General features: G+C 45.8%; 1 long non-coding RNA gene across 8 annotated transcripts; it reads right to left on the bottom strand.

Annotated features, from left to right (window-relative positions):
- Positions 1-304: 304 nt before the first annotated feature.
- LOC107034695 (uncharacterized) lies at positions 305-19,978 on the bottom strand. Of its 8 annotated transcripts, none has more exons than XR_012067267.1 (7): positions 19,416-19,978; positions 12,549-12,703; positions 8,932-11,862; positions 7,899-7,996; positions 4,861-6,129; positions 3,617-3,673; positions 305-3,527 (listed from the first exon to the last, which is right to left on the bottom strand). It is a non-coding gene; the product is annotated as an uncharacterized lncRNA (long non-coding RNA). The 8 variants fall into 8 exon arrangements; XR_012067268.1 differs by having other exon boundaries at positions 7,899-8,024; XR_012067271.1 differs by having other exon boundaries at positions 307-3,527; positions 8,932-10,161; positions 19,416-19,975.
- Positions 19,979-21,374: the final 1,396 nt, after the last annotated feature.

Here is a 21,374-nt window from a genome sequence, read left to right on the forward strand (position 1 = left end):
GCTTCCTCTGACGTTTCAGTTTGCTCATGTGCTGGGACTCCCTGCGGACAGAGACAGGTCTCCTTAGTAAGATCTCCTGCACCCCAAGACGAATCCTGGTCTTTTCAGGGTGGCACAGAAATATCTTATGTGGAGGACCTTTTTTTTTTCTCAGTTAGGAGCAGAAAATCTCATTTCACCTCTCTTCTTTGAAGAAAGCAAGCTTTAATTTTTTTATTGAAAAAAAAACTCTTTTCCCTATAAAACACGAATTTGTTTTGCTTTGTGGTCCCAAATGCCATATACCCACCCCCCTCCCCCATCCATCAATAGATCAGTACATAAATTTCTTGCTGAAGCAGGAAATATTTAATCCAGTTGAGCTGGCTGATCCTACCATCAAGATGTTAGAGCCAACTAGCATTTTGTACCTCAGCTGAACCTACAAACCTGAGTTGATTGGAGCCGGTCCTCCTCCGCCCTGGCACGAAACTTGCCTGTCTTTGCCATGTGTTTCCACTGGCATGTGGCTTAGGAGCTTACAAGTGGCTGATTGCTATACATATAAAGAAATCAAATCTGGCAACAATGAGAGAGTGGGGAGAGAGATCTTTATTTTCCAGGCAGTTCTAGGCGAAAGCCAACATCCTGACCATGGTAACCATGCAAGGTTCAACGGCATTTTCCAGTGTTGAGGTTTTGAACTCAGTGTGTTGATGGATTTTTAAAATCATCAACAATATTCTGCCAGTCTGCAGACCCCTGTGTGCTGTAGCCATTCACACTTTTCTCCTGCATTTTCTGAGCAGTTGCAGAGTGTAGTAAGGGCAGCTATCTTGCTTATTCCATTTTGGGAGCTGTTTTTCAGCCACATGAATATTCGTTTAGTCATTCACCCAATCGATAAATATTTACCGAGGTCATGACTGTGCCAAGTGCCCCAGGTGCTAGGGACAGAAGGAACTCATGTTCATCAGGGTGATTTTATAGCCAGGGAGAAGACATAAACAAATAAACAGTAAATGACTATAGGCCAACAAGATAAACACTTTGAAATTCTTCATAAGTGTATGAACAAAATAAAACAGGATGACTTGGTAGCTACTTGTTGGGGAGGGGTGGAGAGGGGTGAGAAAGGAGGCAATTAGATTGTCAGAGAAAGTCTCTCTGAAGAGATGTTTCCAGAGCTGAGACCATACATGAATCACAGGGGCCATGAGTTGCTGCTGGGAATAGATTTCAGAAGGATAAGAACGGAAAGAGAGGAAGGAGCTAAGAGGCTTGTTGGAGGTGGTGAGGTGAAAGGGGCTGGTGCTTTAGTTAAAGGTGGAAGAAATGGAGGTGCGGGAAAGAGACAAAGACCAAAAGATGGTTTTAATGTCATGAGAATATTTCCATGAGGGTCCAGAGGTGCCAAATGATTAAACACATTTTCATGACAGATCTCCATCTCCGAGACAATATGGAAGCTATTACCTATTTTTCAAGGTTAGTAAACCAAGTCACTGACACATGAAAATATTCTTATTTTAGTTCTTTTGAGATACCATTTTCACTCACGAATACTAGTTGGTCATGCAGATCACTTTCTTGGAGAGCAGGATACTTGAAAGATGAGGTGGAAAGAGGCTCTGAGTAATAAAAGCCAGTTTCAAAAGGTGTGACATAATTACAGAGATAGAAGACAGATGAGTGGTTGCCAGGGATTAAGCTCCCCGCTGGGAGGACATGACTATGCAAGGACAGCATGAAGGACTTTCTCTGTCACAACAGAATAGTTCTGCATCCTGATTATGGTGGTGGGTACATGCATCTATAAACATACATTTGACTAAATAAAGAAGTTGAATATACAATGGAATACTACTCAGCCATAAAAAGAATAAAATAATCCCATTTGCAGCAACATGGATGGACCTAGAGATTATCATACTAAGTGAAGCCAGAAAGAGAAAGATAAATACCATATGATATCACTCATACGTAGAATCTAAAAAAATGACAGCAATGAACTTATTTACAAAACAGAAACAGACTCATGTAGAAATCAAACTTATGGTTACCAGGGAGGAAAGTGGGTGGGAAGAGATAAATTGGGAGTTTGAGACTTGTGGGTACTACTATATATAAAGTAAATAAACAGCAAGTTTTTTCTGTAGAGCACAGGGAAGTATATTCAATATCTTGTGGTAACCTATAATGGAAAAGCTTATGAAAAGGAATACATTCTTGAAAAATGTTTTAGTCATACATATACATACATATATATATATATGTATATATATATATATGCATATTCCTTTTCATAGCTTGAATATAGTTCCCTGTGCTATACAGAAGAAATTTGCTGTTTATATATTTTACACATAGCAGTTAGTAAAAAGAGATTTGTTAACTGTCCTCTGAGCACAGAATCCCAACTGTCCAGAAATGAACTCTTGGGACATGGAAGGAAATTCCCTCTCATTCTAGAGCAAAGATGCTACAAATGGGATGGAAGAAGCACTCACCACTTTATTCTCTCCCATTAATTTTTAAATAACTAAATCTCACGCCACTTCTGTGTAGCTTCCTTGTTACTAACATTTTCCTATGTCACAAAATATCCATTAATGGCTGCATAGTATTTCAAGTTTTGGACATACTATAATTTAGTTTAACAATAACATATTGTTGGATATTTAGTTTCAAATAAATTTAATCTGTTTGTGTATCTCTGACCATGCCTTTAGGACAATTTCCTAGAAGTAGAATTTTGGGGTTAGAGGACAAGAACATTTTAAGTACTCAAGAAAACATTGTCAAAAGAATATAAATTGTGTGATGGATAATTTATTTGGGTATTTCTGTTTTGTCCATCCTGCTATTAAAATGGTTTTGCCTTCTGTGGGTCCTCAGCCTGGCCTCTTTGATTAGGAAGAGGAAAATAGTCTTTGTAAAGTTAAAACCTGTGGCTTTCAGTCTCCAGCCAGTCTTGAACTTGGTTAAGACTGTGGCCATCCTGTCTCCCAAAGGAAAGGAAAGAAAGATGATGACACTGCTTGGATAATACCAATTTTTCCTTCCGAACCAGTAGGATGAAGTAAGTGGACACAAAATAGAAACATATGGATAATATTTTCCTGGAAATACTCAAGGATTTATCAAATGAAAGGAAATGTATTTGGACAGGGATCTTGAGGTTCTGTGGCAGTACAAACGACTGAGGGTAGTCTTGGAGAGTTTCTAGAGATGTACAGTGCTCATTAACACATCAAGAATGACCAACAAAGACGCATCTTCAGGTCTAGCTTTGCAAGGGAGGGGATGATGACAGACTGTCGGCAAGTTTACAGAGTCTCCCCTGTGACTCATGCTGGGTCACGACAGGGCCGGTCTAACCAGCCAGCTGAGCAGAGACCCACAGCGGGGAGCTGGGGCGAATCCACCTTCCTTTAGAGGCCGAGTGCCTCTTCTTCTCCAATCAATACCATCATGGTGACACTGGCGAGAACGGGGAGCTCCGGTAGAAGTCTTGGACCTTGCAAGCCAAGCGTCTTAAATTCTGTCTGTAAAAAAGGGAGGTTGAATTTATTCTTTTGTTCCACTTTCCCATTTGACCTTCTGCCTCTACCCCACCCCAGGGAACACCACTTACCTTGAAATGATGAGTGTGATCCATCAATTATTTCTGTTTCTATTGAATCTTCAGCTGCTGGCTCAACCAGAAAATGTTTTTGTCGTTAAACACTGTCACAGACTTGGAAAGCCGAAAACAAAATATAGCCAAACAACCTCCCTCCCTCCCACATTTCCCAATGTTGACTCAATTATTTTTCAAAAGCCCCAGAAGTTTCCACCAAGCTAGGCTACTTGGCAGAATGCTTGAGATCAGCTCAGAGAGGTTTTGAGAATGAAATGAGTTCATTCGTGTAAGTTTCTTCTCACCATCCTGACCTGTGGTGAGCGTGGGGTGCAGTGTCAGCTCTGTTAGGGAAAGGCTCTTTCACTGTTGTTCACTGAACAATAACAGTGCCCAATCGTGTAGGTGCCCAATACATATTTGTTGTTTACTTTTATTATCGTAGTTTTCATCAGCAAGCTCATAGCAGCATGCAGACTAATGTTAATAATAACAAATATATATTGAGCTTTGCTATGGCCAAGGCATCGTGTTACATCTCCTTTATTCCTCAAAACGACCCTGTTAGATAGCTATTACTATTATGCCCCAGTTATTGGTGTGGATACTGAGATCAGGAGAGAGAGAGTAACTTGCCCAAAGCCACACAGCTAGTAAATTAACAGCCGGGATTAAAACCAGGGCAGTCTGGCCTCCAGGGCTGCAGTATGAAATAGAGGAGTATGCGCTCAGGAAAACCAGCATGTGAAAGATGAAGATGTTGTGGGAACCCCATTTTATGAGCAAAATGTAGAGTGTCTTAGAGAAAGGCATGTCAGTGAGGAAGATAATGGCTGGTGTGGACCTTCTGATCTCCTCTAGAAGCCAGGCTGTTGTCAAGCCTTGGGCATTCCTCCAGGGACCCTGTCAACTGAGCTGTCCCCCCTCACCTGTATTTTAAAAACCATTTTAGCACATTTGCAGTCTCCATCTGACTCTCTGAAGACACGCATGTATATAAGATTTTGTGTGTATAAATACACACATATGTATATATATTTGCTTAACCATTCAAAAATAAGTTGCAGGTGTTATGACAATTCACCCCTAAATGCTTCAGCATGTGTCTCCTAAGAAAAAGGACATTTTCCTACACAGTCACATAGCGTTATCATCCCCAAAATTAAACACTGAGTCAATAACATCGTCTAATCTATAGTTAAGCATCATAGTTTGTTTTTTTTTTTTTTGGATCCAGGATCCAATCAAAAATGACATACCACTTAGTTGCCACGTTTCTTTATTTTCCTTTAATCCAGGAAATCCCTTTGCATTTCTTTTTCTTTCATGATGTTGACAATTTTGAAGAATCCAGGCCAGTTGGTTTGTGGCATGTCATTGAATTTGATACATGCAATGATGGAGAATTTGGTTACGTCTGATTGTTTCCTCTTGACTGGATTCAGTTTATGTATTTGGGAGGAAGAATACCACATGGGACATGTCAAATCTTTCTCAGTGCATCACAGCAGAAAGTACTCAAAGAGTGTTCCATGATACTTGCTAAGTTGATTTCTTACCTAACAGATTTCTCCATTATGAAGGTAACTTTTCTTCTCTGTAAATAATCATCAGAGGGATAGTGTTTCAGACCCTGTGACTATCCACTCCCTGACACCTTTCATCCAGTGACCTTACTATCCATCCCTTGGTGCTCCTTTTCTGAGTCAGTTATGGCACTTGTAACTGCAAAATCCCTCACCTGCATTTGACTTTTAAGGAGAAGGATTATTGGGGAATAAAGCTCCCATGTATCCCAGCCCTCTTCTAACCTGGTCTGGACAGCCTTCTACTCCGTTGTGCATCTTTAGGGAAATAGAGCCGGAACCTTAAAAAAAAAATCCACTAAGATGTCAAACCACAGTCATATTCAGCCATTTTACAACCAAATGAACTCCGGAGTTCCATGCCTTGGAGAGCTACCACGAGATTTTCAATACAAAAACACATTCTTATGTATCTACCAGTTTAAAAAAATTATCTGTGGGATATTTCAAACAAGAAAGTGCTAATGACCGACCAAAGAAGGCAGCTGCTCTAACATAAATAGGCCGTTATCCCAACTCATCTGTACAGTCCATTTGGAGTTTAAGATTAATAACCACAGATAAGGTAAAAAGTAGTCACAGATTAATGTAAAATCATTTAGCAAAATACACTCTCTTCTCATTGCTCCAGTCCCATAAGAAGGCAATGCTTCAGTCACAGAATGTTCCTTACTACTGACAGCTGAGATAAAACACTGAGGGTGAGGATGGCAACCCGGTTCTCAGGTTATAAATGTAACAGGGTAGTGGAGTCTCAGCTTTTTCTTTTTGGTTGAAAGAGTACAGAAAATATAAATCTTCAAAGTAATTCAGAGTTATTTCCCCACACAATTAGATTGATCTCTGGGGAGCAATCCTCTGGTTGAAGTCCTGAGAGTCCATCTTCAGTTGAGTTCTTTTCAGAATTCTTCTCTGGTCCAACTGACTTTCTTCTGCATCATTCTAAAAAAAAAAAAAAAAAAAAAAAGTCCAGGTCTAGAAAGTTTAAAGAAGAGCATTTTCAGCTGGATGTCAGTTTCCTCTCCAGAGTTCTCAAATTAAACAATTCCATTCCTTTAATTTCATTCTGTGTTCGTAGTGTGCCAATCACGAGGCTTGGTGTTGTGTGTACAAGTAGGGTAAGAAGGGATCAAAAGAAGTTATTCAAGCAAAAACTGACAGAAGTGCCTTCTGGGGAAACCACCTAATTTCAATCCAGAATCTAAGAGTCCTTAGATTTGGGAAGACACTTGATGAGACCTGATGGGCCCTGTTGGGTAGGAAAGAGGGGTGCCCTCCTCTGGCCCAGCCCCCTCACGGGGAGTCTGAGCCCACAGCTGCCCCGAAAGCAGCTGCCACTGGGAAGTGTGGCTAGAACCTCAGGAGATGCAACTCTGTGAGTTCCTACCGCTCCGGGCCCCCCAGTTTTCTCTGTCTTCCTCATGCAAAGTGCCTTGAAGGTCTATGGAGAGGCAGAGCTCGTCTGGTTTTCTGTAAGTTCTGCAGGAAGACAGCAGTATCCTAGCAGGCCTCGTGCTCAGATTGGAGCCTCTGAAGCTCCATGCCTTGACAGCTTAATCTCACAGCAGGGACCCTGGGCACTGGGAAGGAAACAGACATGTCAAAGTTGCTGTGGCTTCGAGTGACTCTGTCACTGGAGCTACTGCAGGAAGACTCAGTAAGGCTAGAGACCAGAGGGACACAGGGACCTTCCCAAGCACCAAAAGCTTGAGCCATCAGGTTAAGAATACTGATGAGCAATTGTAAATATATACAGATACACATGCATATGTATATATCACGCAACGAGATATATGCTACACCCAAATATATGTGCATGTTTATTTTAACCATACAAATGAATGTGCATAAGGTTTATCAATACATACACTTTTCAGTGTCTATTCTTTTGTTTATTTGTATGTATTTTTTTACTCCTTAGGGACAATATTCAAAACGTTGCCCATGGAGGCTACAAAAGTTTGCAACAAACAAAAGCTAGCAACGAGCCAGGAATTACACTATACTCTTTGGAAAGAGAATAAAGAAATGGCTAGATAGTAATTAGTTCAAACATGCCACTCAGAGGGAACTGCCAGTAATGAATGCAGGCAAGGAAAGAGATGCCAATTAAGTGTATTCATTTAAAGATGTTTATTGACACTTACTCTGTGCTAGACACTCTGCTGGTGGGAAGTTACAAAGGTGAATAGGTGCTTTACATAGATGATTTAATCTTCTCTAAGATTCCATGTGGTATATTATACTCTTCTGTATATAAAAAAATGAGGTTCAGAAAGTCTAAGCAACTCTTCCAATGTCACCTGGCTAATATGTGGACAAGCCAGTATTCAAAATTAAACGTGCTGATTGTTCCCTGGCTACGTCTCTCATCATTTGGGGTCACCATGAAGAGTGAGATGAATTGCTGTCGAAAAAGCCCCACACTTGGAATCAGAAAATCTGGCTTTGACACTAGTGATGCCACTTGCTAGGCGGTCGGCTTGAGTGTACCAACTCCGTCTGTCTGTTTTGTAAGAGATAATCACAGATGTCTGGTCTACCTCTTTAGATAGTTGGGGGATTAAAATGACAATGGCAAGTATTTTGAGGCAACAGTAAGGTCCTATTATTTATAGTTTGCTTTACTAACAGGTGATGATAGAGAAAAATGATAATGAAAGAGCTGGCAAATGAGATGTATTCCAGGAGCCCTTGGCAATCTTACGTACTTTCTAAAGCAGAGAGGATGTCTCTGGTCTCTGGAGTTTATGAAAAAGCAGTTCTCGAGGTGCCATTTCTGGGGCTGGTCTGCAATGCTCTAGATTGTCTGTTACACGGGTAACCGCATAGAATCACTTAAACAAGTTGTAGGAAAGTTATGTCCATAAAAACAGTAATTGTTATAATCTAGCATTATGAATAATTATACTAAAGTATAAATATGTATTAAGTACTTGCTACCACAGGAAAGAACAAGAGCTCTTTTTCAATTCTGAAATTATATTTAACGTCACTCTAGATGACTCAGCTGATTTCCAGCGAAATGAGTAGATTTTCCTTATGACATGTCTGGTCTCAGCAGACTACCCGTCTAACCACGGGGGTCTAAGCAAATCAAAAGGCTGCTTGCTTTTAAAAAGTTTGAACAAGTATAATTTCCCTGGCCAAAGAATAAGTACTTGTAAGATTAAAGCCTTGTCATTCAGCAAAAATACTTGCTCATATGCCCAAAGATCCCAGTCATGCTGGGAGCCATTAGTATTGCAACAAAAATATTGGTCCAGATAAATCTACTAATTACTGATCATTGTTGGATGTGAGCTGAAACACAAGTCAAAATATCCTTCTAAGGAAGGAGGGTGTAGCTCAGCGGCAGAGCGCATGCTTAGTATGCATGAGGTCCTGGGTTCAATCCCCAGTTCCTCCTTTAAACAACAAATAAATAAATAAATAAATAAATAAATAAATAAATAAATAAATAAATAAATAAAATATCCTTCTAAAGTCAATATTTGAGGCTTTTGTTTTTGTTCTTTCCAAAGGGATCATGGAACTGGGAGGATTTCCTAAAACCTGAATAATGATAATGATTATGAAAATAAACACTTATTTAGAATATATACAGAACTAGGAACAGTTATAAACATCTTACAAATACTAATCTTTCAAACTTCTCAGTAAGCTTATAGGATACTGTGTATCAATTAGCATTTATTGCATAACAAACTACCTCAAAATATAATGGTATAAAACAACACTCACGTTTTTAGCTCACAATTCTGCTGCTGAGTCATTTGGGCTGGGCTCAGCTGGGTGGTTCTTCTGGTCTTGACTGGGCTCTTTCTTGTCTACGTGGTCAGAGGCTTTTGACGAGGGGCTGACTGGTCTAGGACAGCCTCAAAGGGGATGCTTGTCTCTGCCCTGCCATCTCTCATTCCTCAGCAGACTTACTGGGGCTTGTTCCCATGGTGGCTGGACAGGGTTCTGAGTGACAGTGGAAGCAGCCAGGGCCTCTCAAGGCTTAGGCTTAGAGTCGGCATGCTCTCACTTCCGTCACACTTCATTGTCCAAAGCAAGTCACAAGTTCAGATCAGATTAACAGGGGTAGGAAATAAACTTCATTACTTGGTGCAAGGACCTGCAAGGTCACACTGCAAAGGGTTTGGATGAAAAGGAGTGAAGGGTTGTGGACATTTCTTCAATCTTCCACCAGTAGGTACCCTTATTGTCCCCATATACCAATGAGGAAACTGAGGCTCAGAGAGGTTATAAAACCCACTAAAGGTCACACAGCATCCTGCTATCCATTTCTCTCTTCAGTCATAGTTATTTTGCTTCTTTGTATTTTTACAAAAAGATACATATTGAGTGATATTCAGCTCTGAGTTATTCACAACATGTACCTGAGAGATATTCAATTCTGAGTGAAAAAGAATTCAAACAAGATTGAAGCTAAACTCTAACAGAATTTTCAAGGCTAATTCCAAATTTGAGCCCCAGCCACAGAGAGTACATTAGCACACTAGTACATAGGAAAACTCTATTCCTCTTTGGAGAAGAAAGTTCATACAGCAATTTCTCATGCTTTCAAAGGAATGTGGTTGGTTTCTCTTTCAGTTTTGAGAAAGAAGACAGTTCTGCCTTCTGCTTTTCCTCATGTATCACAAGAGAAATCTCATGACTCCTTCCTTTGAGATAGAAAGCAGGGTTCTTCCAGATACTCTGAAGAGTTGGTAACATTTAGCCTATATAATCTGGGATGGGATACCATGACCCTTCCAGAATTCAAAGCCTGGCATCAGTAACTATGGAAGAGTGGTCACAAGGTCCTGCAGATAAAGCACAGACTGGATCCAAAGGGAGTCAAATTTGTAAACCAGGTCACCTTGCCCAAATGCTCTATTCCTTCTGGGGTTGGACTTGGCTAGTCAGTCGGCCATTACTTGGATGAAAGACTCATGATTTGTGCAGGGTAATTTTTGACCCTGAATTCTGAAAGTACAGAATGAGGAGGTCCAGTCATTAGAAGAAAATCTTCTGTAGGTTATTTATCATGAGACTTAAAACATAGACACTTCGCCACAATGTTTGACTTAATCAGCGGCAATCAGGCAAATATCCAAAATGTTTACTTGGTCATCTAAGTAATGTTATGGGTGATTTTGATTTTTTTGCTTTACATTTTTATCCAATCAACTAAAATTTCTATGATCAAGATTTTATTTTTATCATCAGAAAAAAACTGAGAAAATCTGTTATTAATTGAATAAAGATGAATAAAGATGGAGTTTGAAGCCTGCACCGAATATCATCATCTCTAATTCACACAGGTGAGGATAAAATAATTTTTCTTATAATTGTCCTTGAAATGCACATGAATTGCACCAGCATGTGAAATCCCGTGTCTTCTCAGCCCACCAGCAGCCAGCCCACTGCAGTGTGAGGCCTGGGTGATGGAGCGGGTGCCCTGGCTCCACCCCCAGCCCGACCTGGAGCCCCGGGGTTGGCCTGCAGCTGCTGGAATGACTCTGAGGCTGAGGGTCAAAGCTTGTGTTTCTTAAAGAAAAGCATCCGATGGGCTACCACAGGATGGAGTTAGGATCCCAGAGTACCTCTTATTTAAAGCACTGGGTCAAGCCTTGACCACCGAGTGTTTTCATGTTCCTCCTTTTCTTGCCCATTTCCCTTCTTTATCTATAAAATATTGCAATTGGTTGGTGGGAAAGACACTAAATAAACAGCTGAAAATTTATACCTCATGTCTTTAGATGACTTCATTGTTTCTGGAGCGCTGCAGAAGCCTTTGCTAACACGTCCTCTCCATCCCAGGCTGGGGTGGGTGCCCCTCCTTAGCTCTGTAACACCCTGCCCTGTACTGTCTGTGATATCCATCCTATCAGTGCTCTGCTTACTGCCCTTTCTGGAATGGTCTACGTATTGCCATGATCTTCTCTGCTAGGACTTGAGTTCTTCAAGGGCAGGAACTGAGCGTTGTTCACATGTGGATGCCCAACATGGGGACGATGCCCACTGTCGTGCAGCGATGCCCATTGAACAGCTGGTCAATGAGAGAGTGACTGAATGGGACGATTTACTGAATTTCCAGTGGAGCTGGACCCTCCCTAGAGGCACAACACAAAGGGCCATATAAAGGAAACTGGCGTCCCTTCTTGCCACCTGGCGTAATCACACCGGCCTGCAGTGCTGGGCAGGGGACTGTTTGCAAGGCTGTTCTCACCACTCAAGGCACAGCCTCTAGCCTTTCTAGCTCCTGGTCCCATTAAGCACACAGTTTCATGGTACAAAGGGGGAGAAGGGCTTCAGAGACTCATCAGGCTTCTGAGACATCAAAAAGCTCTTGCACAATAATATTTTGATGGATGAAGGGTAAATTAGTAGGAAACATGTGGATTAGGAGTCCCCTGGAGCACAAATAGCTTGAGAAAACCAATGGGCCAAACATCTGCCTTTCTAGGGTCAGAGTTTCTCAAACAGGCTCATTGGAGTCTCACTCCAGACACTCCAAGGGTTTCCTTCCACACCACCAGGCAGGCCAGGGGGGTTTTCAGTGATCACCACACCAGAGCTTGGCACCCAGCGAGCCCAGGCCCAAATGACTGTGATAGGACCCAGTTCTCCAGGAAGTTTTCCTTAACTCATGGTCTCACCAGCGGCCCCTTCTGGAGTCTGCTCCTGGTGGGATCAGAGCACAGAGCATTCTGTGGGACCCAGGCGGAGAAAATGTTTCTGGTTCTGCCAGGCAAGAGATCTGAGAAGCTAAAGTGAATTCAAAGATGTGACCAGAAGGGTGTAGACATCAACCCGGTGGAGCTGAACTTGCAGGAGGAGAGCGCCGGGGCCAGGCCGTCCGTGTCTGGGCCGCCGAGCTCGTTACTGCCCTCTCCTGGCTTGTCTGCCCGTGTACTCCCTGGTGCTCTTGAAACCCTACTGGAGAAGGCCAGAGCCTAGCACTGCAAGAGAAGTACTTCTTCCAACCTGTGACTGCAAGTTATCTAGTTTTTGCTTGAAATTTCTCATGGATGAGATCACTCCTTTACAAGGCAGCTCATTCCTCTTTTGAACAATTCTAATGATTAGAAATCTGACTCCCTAGAACATTGACCTTGTGGTCTTGCTCCCACACCCTGGAGAAACTTGGGTTAGGTCTCAAGGATGTATCCACATGACAGACCTTTGACACCTCTGGGACCCGGCATCCTCACTGCCCTCCGAGTGATTTCCAGTCCCTTCACCCTTCTGGACTTTGATTTCACTTTAGTTTATCAAAAGCTCTCAAAATTAGAATACCCCAAGCCAACTCCTGCTCTCGTGAAACAGCTGTGCTCAAAAATTACATCACATGATTCTTTTTTACTCACGAGCTACATGGATCACATCCATGAGAAAAAGTTGGTAGTGGAGACATGAGAGTGGCTGGGAGCCCGAGTCTCAGGTTGCCAGCACGAAGTTACTTGTCTTCAGCAGGAAGTTCATCCACAAAGACATCTTTGAAAGCTGATTTTGTTTTGACCACCTTAAAGTAATAAACAGCTTTATCAAAAAGGGAGTGGCAAACAAGAAAACTCAACATGGAGCAGATCCTGAACGGCACGGAAGCTCAGATGAAAATCAACAGGTTTCGAGGCCAGAGAAGTAAATTGCAGCAGCATGGACAACCCCAGCAGGAAAGGGAAGGAAAACAAAGGAAAACGATGCCTCTTGAGCATTGTGTAAACTTGCCCAGTAGAAACAAAATTTTGTCCTGACGCTGTGATTTGACCATCAAGAGACAAGGAACCCACCGTCTTTCCCATTTTCTATCAATGAAGCCTACTTCCTTTGACGTACGCCTGCTACCTCACTGTGTGAAGGGCAGAGCTTCAGACACACCGAGCAGCGTGTGCACCTCCCAGGCATTCATCACCCTGGCCCACCTGTAGGCACAGCCTGTCTCCCTGGGGTAAGCCTTTCAGCACCGTGTGTTGATACCCAGGAAAATTATGGGCAAACTGCACTTTCGTGTAGGGTTAAGTAGTGCCCTCATTGGAAGTTATTTCTCTGAATACATAGGTTCTGCATACAATTTACCAAGTTGAGTTTGGGGCTCTAACTGCAAACAGAAATAGGAATTGCTCAGAGCCACGCCTAGTACCCAGTTCGAGGTTTCCTCCCTAACTGCACATCGTCTCTCCACTGGCACTAAAAAACAGCTGAGGTGGCCCTTGGCCGCCCATCCCCGTACTCGGAAAATTAATGTGCTAGTCTTCAAAACCGCCTAGATTGGCTACTTCAGAAATCAGGGATGTCGAAGGCAAGTTATAACTCGAAGGAGTAACACCAGGATGTGAACGGCAGCAAACAGCACCCCTCCCTTTGCTGGAGAGGCTCCGCCCACATCCTGACTCCTGCCTCGCTGGGATCACTTCGGAGGCTGCTGCTTTGCCTCTGGGATGGTCATTTCATGGCTAAAAGATGATGAAGATGAAAATGCTCTGAAGTTAAGTGTGGTCGTAATCCTTCCAGACTGCCCAACTCACCCTCCCCCCGACAGAAAAAGCATTGCCACCTCTCAGTGTTTGGATGTGAACGGCATCCCACACACCCCACCTACCACCATGCTGCTCTCATGGAACCAAAAGCAGAGATGGGAGGGAGGATTCATTTCAAAGAAGGAGTGAAAGATGGAGCTCTTAGTCTGTGACGGCATAAAACAGGCTCTTGTCTGTTTACTGGACACTGATCAGAGATAGGATGACAGCCAGGGGCTAGGGAAGGGGAATCGTGAGAACCAAGCGCGGGGGCTTCTCTCCCAGGCCAAGATGATTATGCTTCCCTCCTGTAAGTCATGGGAGTGATGAAAGCTGCTCTTCTCGCTTCAAAGCAAGTCCTGGCAACACTGCACAGATGACGCAGGGGAGCCAGGTTCGAACCCAGGCAGGTCCTTCTTGGAGAGCTGACCTGCTGGGAGTGGGGGCCCTGCTCCAGAGGCCCTGCGGAGACTCAGGCCTTCAGCTTTTCTTTGTGTGATTGCGCCTGGGTAGGCTGCGGTCTCTATGCCTGAGTTCCTTCATCTAGAAAAATCAGGGCGTTGGTTGGAACCCTCCATGACCTCTAGTGACAGCTCCAGCCCTGTGGCTCAGTTCCCTCGTTCATTCACGAATTCACTGATCCATGCGTCGTTCGCTGGGCTTGGGGGCCCATGAAACAGAGAGACGAACCAGATTTCCTCCCCGTGGCATTCTGATTATTCCTTTTTTTTCATATTGTCCTGTGAGCCTCCTTTTCCAGCTACAAATTCCAGGGCAGACAGCTCTGAACACTCAGTTTCAAAACTCACCACCTTTTGGGGTCAAACCATTTGTGAAAATGAAAATCACGCATGGGGAGAAGGGCACCCCACAAAGTAATGACCCTCTACCACGGTGGGAATTCGTTCCTAATTTTAATTTCAAAGACAATAACGTCAAACAATGGGGCAAAGCTAAGGAGGTGGAGCGGGTGGGGGAGCGGGGAGGCGTGGGCCCAGGCAGTGCCCAGGCTGCATGGGGCTCCGGCTTGGGTGCTGGGAGGGGCAAAGTCCAGAAGACAATCGCACTGGGGCCTCAGCCGGGCAAACCCAAGGCGGGGACTCCCTTCTGCTCCAGGAGGATCTGTGTGCTGAGCTCGCCGTACTGACAAGGCGATGGGCCGAGGCTCTCCTGTGTTTACTTCTGAGTATGAGAGAGCAGAATCATCGGCAAAGACCCATGGGCCTCGTTTCTAGACAGGAAAAATCCCCCTTATTATCTTCTTAAATGATTTCCTGTAGGTTCCCCTCAAGTAAAACCACTAAGCTCCGGCTGATCCGGTTCCCGCTGACTCATGGGAGGACCCGCCTCAGGAGAGGAAACTCAAGCCCCCAGAGCTTGGCGCAAAGTGATCTGTGCTTCGGTTCAGGCTGATTGCACGGAAAATGGACTCACTTTCCCTCCAAATCCTACTGGAAACGGGTGCGGCCAGTTTGCTAGGGGACCCACCTCTGACGCTGGGGGTTGGCGGTGGACCACTTGGTGAGCATCACTGACAGCAACAGCGACCCGAATGTCCCACGTTCTGAGGCTGTGTGCATCCGGGATCTCCTTGGGGACTTCTGAGTACATTCAGCCTTTTAGTGTTCTATGACCAACAACAAGGAATCTTTCCATAACAGCTTATAATTCCATGGTTTCACAGACATAGTCTCATACACATATGTAGACCAAGGGTCAGTGTGCCCATTTTACAGGGGAGGAAACTGAGGCTCAGAGAGGTGAAGTGACTGGATCAGTTCAGTGGCTACAGACAACAGGGGCAGCCAGGTGGAGGTCCAGGATGGCCCTTCTCTGCAGAGACTTTTGCACGGTGCCCCGGACCATGTTAAACTGGAAACTTTTCAAGGGTGGCCCCTGAGCTTCACACTTCTCCCAGGGCTCCTCCCAGCCAGGGAAGCCTCCTCTGTGCAGGTCATCTCACAGACGCCAGCTGGCAGCCTCCAGCCGGAAGCATCTTCTCCCTGGAGCTCCGGATGCCGCTCTCCACTTGCCTTTCACACCCGCTGTTGTCTGGGAGATCTCCAGGGATCAGAGAAGCAGAAAGACGCAGCGAGGACAGGCAGGGAGTAGGTCAAAGCTCTGGCTTGTGAGGGCAGGCAGGGCATCTGGAAGGGCCTCCAAACAGCCTCAGCGAGACCTGGTCTTGCCACCTGCCCCCGATTTGCTGGAACCTTTTCTCTTTTTCATATTGATTAGTGCAAGGCAGGCAGCATGGCGGGTCCGCGGCACGTGCACATTCACCGGGGAGGTCAGAGACCATGCCAAGGAAGACCCAGAAAACCACCTACACCCACTGGTGCTGGAGAGCCGGCCCCCGAGGTGCCCTCAACCCGAATGCTGCCCATCACACTTGCTCTGCCCTGGAAAGTTCTGGAAAGTTCGGAGGCTTTGCAGTGGTGGCTTCCCTACCACATCCCCTTTTCAGGCAGCACTGTATCTCTGTGACTCTTCTTCCTCGAGGCTGCTTTTGCAGTCCCTTGTCCCTCGTCCAGTACGCAGGGTTGGGGAGTGTGGTTCGCCCTCGGCTCTGGGTCCAGCTGTGCGTGACCTACGCCTCACTGAACCAGAGAGAAGTGAGCCTTTGCCTCGGCCATTTCTGAGGCAGCTGGATCCAGCCTTTCCAGAGCCTCTGGGAGCTGACTTGACTCTTCCCTCCACTCAGGTTGGTCCCGCAGTCCACACTTCACCCTGGCTAGTGAGCCTTCTCTTTGCAGGACACAAAGAACAAGACCCAGAGAAAAAGACCAGTGGGGGAGTTTCCTCAGCTTGTCCAATGTTTTTATTTCCTTTTCTTAGGCTTCAAGAAGCCCGAGAGTTTGTTTTTACAAGCTTCTCCACCGTCATCTGTGTGCTAGGGCTCTTTGAAATACGTTTCTGTGATAAAAATCTAAAAAGCTAAACTATAATCAAAGTTAGATATCTGCAAATCATCTGTAATGTAAAACCAGACACCACATTGTTTACTAGCTTCTTTTCCAAATCAGAGCAGAGGGGTGGCTTTTTGCCAGCCTTTGGGAGAAATTTCCATTTGTTGAGTTTTTCCCCCACAGGACACTGGTGCAACTTAGATACTGGAGTTGCAGTATGTACACGTGCTTATGTTTGCTCTGTGTTTTGTCTTTCAAAAATATCGTCTTCGACTTCAAAGTGGTAGAGATTCTTCTTAACTGAACGCCGGCTACTCTGTTGCAGTTTTAGCCATCATGTACTCTCCGGGTAATTTTTCTAGGTTTGTTTACTCTGCTTTCTTTCCAGGCAAGGAGGACAGAATCTCAACACTGGTGCATTTGGAACAGTGAAAAAAGAGGTCACACTTTAGCAGTTCCTTATCTGTGCTAATTAGAGGCCAGCAGAGTCCTTAGGAGGATTCCAGGCAGCCAGTAGGTGGGAAAATAGACTGAGGCTCTGGAATGTGATTCTGGTTCGAGGTTCTCCTTGGCATGAAATAAGGCAGTCCCTCCCGCAGAACTGATGGGAGCCCCGCTTCTCCCCTCCCTGCTGCTCCGGGCCTGCTGGTCAGAGGGAGCTCGTTCAGCCACTGCTCAGCCCCAGCCTAAGCAGGGCTTCAATTCTTCCAGGCTTCCTGGAATCAGGGACTTGGTAAAGGTTCCGGGTTACTTTACTTCCCAGTAGAATAAATGGAGACTGTCATGTTGGCCAAACTCATGATGAGTTTGGGTAGAAAGAGTCGGCAGGGCGAGTACTAAACAGAGCACCGGTCGAACTCCCTCAGGACTTTGGTTCTCCCAGCGCTCAGGGAAGTCAGACACGTGGCGGAGAAGCTTCCCTAAGGAGGGTCCGCACGAGGATAATCAGCAGGGGCTGCCAAGTCTCCGGGCTGGTGGCCGCTGAAGCAGAGGTGCTCCCGTCACTTTCGCAGGCTGACCTCCAAGCCAAGAAGTCTTGACCCACCTCTTCTCATCCCCCAAACCAGCTGTGGTACCAGCTGTGGTACCCAGCCTGCCCTTCCCGCACTTCAGGCATTTTTGTATCACATTCATGATCTATCTTATCTGCGTACATCTCTGTCATTATTTATTAAAAGGTCACATTCCTTTTTAAAAATCACGAAACGAGTCTAGAAACAATTATGCCAAAATGGAGGTGGTTGATTCTAGGCAACCAGGAATTTGGGACATTACTTTCTTCCCTATTTCACTCTTTTGTTTCCTTTTATAAATGAATTGCTTTTGCTGTTGTTATAAGTTAGCTTCCTCATAAGTGAACTTTGAAGAATATTTCTTTCATGCCAGACACACCAAGTCCTAGTTAGTCCTTACTCGTGATGGTTTCATGAACTGAAATTCACATTTGGGTTAGGAAGTTTGTTTGGGACAGAGGCACCTCCTAAATTCAGGCGCTCATGGCTGTCACCACGACTCCCTCATTTGCACGGAAGTCACGTGCTCAGCTGGGCTTTGGGCAACCTCGTCAGCTGCAGAGGGAGCCCACGTTCCTTAATTTAGATGGTATTGCTCAGGAATCCTCATTAACAGCCACCACCGCTGGGAACACCCTCTGCGGTCTGCAGGCTGCTCTCCACATTATCCTACTTGGTTTTGTCCTCACGACTTTGGGATGTGAATACTGACTTGACTATACCCACTTTACTTTCCTTGGGTCACACAGGGAGGGAGGCAGCCCCGGTCAAATGCTCCTCCTTGTCTCTCAGGATCACTGAGAAACTTCATATAACAAACACCCTCTGCGGTGTGGGAGGTCTGAGGCCCCAGCCCCTTCATCAGCCTGGGACGTGCCCGATGCTTCAAGACCGCCGCCTCCCTGGGCACTGGGAGGGCCAACAGAGAGAAAGAAAAACCCCTCACTGTTTTGGAAAGACCCCACCCTCGCTGTCAATTTGTCGTTTGAAAACATAGTGTCTTCATTTTTACATCATTCTTCCAGTCTTTTAACTAACAAATGTCAATGGAATGTCAGGCCAATCTCAACACCATAAATAAGGGGAAATATGGTAAATTATTGGAATATTTCCAAGTATTTGTATAACACATTCAGGTACTTTTCATGGCTCTATTCTGTACCAGGAACATAAAGACTGGGTTACCTACAGTCTGTGATTTCTCACTCAAGGGTCAGCCTCTGTCGGTGGCCAGGATCTGATCGTCTGGGGTGGGAGCCAGGGCCCATCAGCCCTGGTGGAGGAGGACGGAGGCGGGCAGGAGGGGTGCACACAGGCACTCACCAAACCGCCCCTTCCTTCTGGGGCTGCACGTCCTGGGGCTGTCAGCCTTGGCTACAGCTCTGGCAGAGAGTAGCTGGAAAGGGTGTGAGGGACGCAGAAGAAGCCTTTCTGCCTGAGAATTCCCAGTCCTGCGCATCTCTGTGAACTGGCTGTGGATTATGGACTTGATTTTCTGCCTAAAATCTCTGGGTCTTAATTTCACTAGTGAAAAGAAAAGATTGGGCAAAATGGTCTTGGTGTTTCCTTAGAGCTCTGATGCCCCATTAGTCTAAATAATCAACTAGCCAAGAAGTCAGCCAATCAGCTCACAGGGTCTGCAGAGGGTCTGTACACCCATGACCTTAGCTTCCAACAGCTCCATATGAGAGGTCCCAGATCAACATGTACACATATGTACACATATGTGCACACTGACACACACAAATCCCAAGCACGCACACACAAGCCCACGAGCACAAAAATTATTTCCTTACCTGCTCCTATTCTGCCCTTTCCGGTGATGGCACTGTCTCTTACCCCTGGCCCTCACGAGTCCCAGAAATCTCAAGTGTGGGGAGGGTGGTGAAGGTTCCTGCCCGATGTTTCAAGAATGAGTTGGCTGTGAGGTGGTGAGGAGACTCCTTCTGCTGTCCCCCGAAGGCCCAGGGTGGCCACACTGATGATGAGCTCAGGAGAGATGCTCGCAGGCAGGTGCTGCTCAGCGGGACAGCGCAGGGCAGGGCGGTGTGCTCCCCGGTGCCTGCCCCGAGCAGTCCACGTGCAGGCTGGGGCGCAGCTGGTTGGAAGTGACTTTTATTCCTGCCCTCCCAGACCTGGCAGGAACATCAGGGGTATTTACTGGTCACAGGCACAAGGGCCACGTGCAGGTCAGCCAGAAGTCAAAAGCCAGGGGAGGCGACGCAGGTAGGGCTCGCGTGGAGCAGGGACTGGAGCGTTAATTAGAAACACCGGGGCCCTTGACGAAGCCAGCTTGTATAAGCTGTTGGGGCTGGTGTTCACTTCATAAAGATGTTTTATATGGTATTCCTGGCAACAGCTGGACACTTTAAAAGAAAAATAAAAGGACCATTATTGGTAGCTTGGGGTGGGGGGAGGTTCCCTCCTCTGCCAGTCAGCTGTCCCCTTTTCCCCTCTCAAGATGCAAGGATGAAGCCTGTCAGGGTGGTGTCTGGCTGCCTTGATAGGGTTTCCTACTTGAGGGCGGGGTGTTCTGAGTCAGTTCACGTGCCCGTAAAGTGGAGAGAACAGTATCCGTCCCTCCTTGCCTCCTGAGGTTGTTGGAATGGGTTCGTATAGAGCAGAGAAGGGGCTTGGAGGACTGTAAATACATGTGAACGCATGGGCATCCTTACCGTCCCAGTTCTCGGGCCAGAAAGTGCAGGCTAACAAAGTTGAGAGAGGTTAGAGCAGTGATTCTCAACTGGTGGAGATTTTGCTCCCCAGGGGACACTGGTGAGTCCAGAGAGTTTTCGGTTCTCATTTTGGACTGGCTGGGGGCCAGGATGGAGGCGGGGGGGTGGCTGGTGCTGTAAGCGGCTAATGGGATGCTGCTCGACATCTTACAGTGCGCAGGACAGCCTCCCCCCCCCAGCAAAGGGCCAACCAGTCCAGGATGTCAGTAGTGCCACGGATGAGAAATCCTGGCTTAGAGGCATGCTGGAAAGCTACACAAAAGCTCTCCCAAATCCACCTTCTGCCTCAGCTTAGCCATTTTAGGGAAACAACAGAGTCCTGTTCCACAGCCCGCAATAACGGAGCAGGGAAATCGGGAAGTAGTCACCAGTGACACAGCCATGGAGGCCCAGCCGAGGGTTCTTCTTATTAAACCATTGTCCCTTGACCTCAGTTCTCTGCTTCTGATGCTGGGCTGGGGGTGCTGGGAGCTGCACATCTTTTTTTTTTTTTTTTTTTTTTGCCAGTTGCAGCCTCACAGACGCTGCCAACAGAGGGCGCTGGAGAGAGATTTGAGGAAGAAGAAGGAACCTTCATTCCTGTGCTTCCTCTTCTGTCGCCTTCAAGAAGCAGTGGCGGGGTCCAGTTTGCAGCTTTCCCAATACCAGCAGCCTCTCTGCGCCCCCTGAGAAACAGCTTCGGCGCGGGATGGTCAGAGTTCCAGCACCACAGAGTCCTCCTCAGAGCTCTGAATCTTAGTCACTCCAACCTCTTCCTTTGTGCCCTCAACCCTCGGGTTGCTTCCTCCAGGTTCTGTCACCTTCATATCCAACTGTTCTATTTGCCTTTTTAGTTCTCCAAAATGGAAAGTTCATAACTCTTCATAGTAAATTCTCTCTTCGACAAGACCAGTGGGGTCTGGCTCCTGGCGGGCCCTGGGCTGACACGGTAATGAAACCCTGTCTCTCTGACACAGGGAGGTCTGTGCCCCGGGGCACTCCAGCAGGAGTGATGGAGAGTCACCCTGCGTGGCAGCTTCC

The sequence above is a fragment of the Vicugna pacos genome, chromosome 35 (assembly GCF_048564905.1).
Source record: "Vicugna pacos chromosome 35, VicPac4, whole genome shotgun sequence".
Taxonomy (NCBI): domain Eukaryota; kingdom Metazoa; phylum Chordata; class Mammalia; order Artiodactyla; family Camelidae; genus Vicugna; species Vicugna pacos.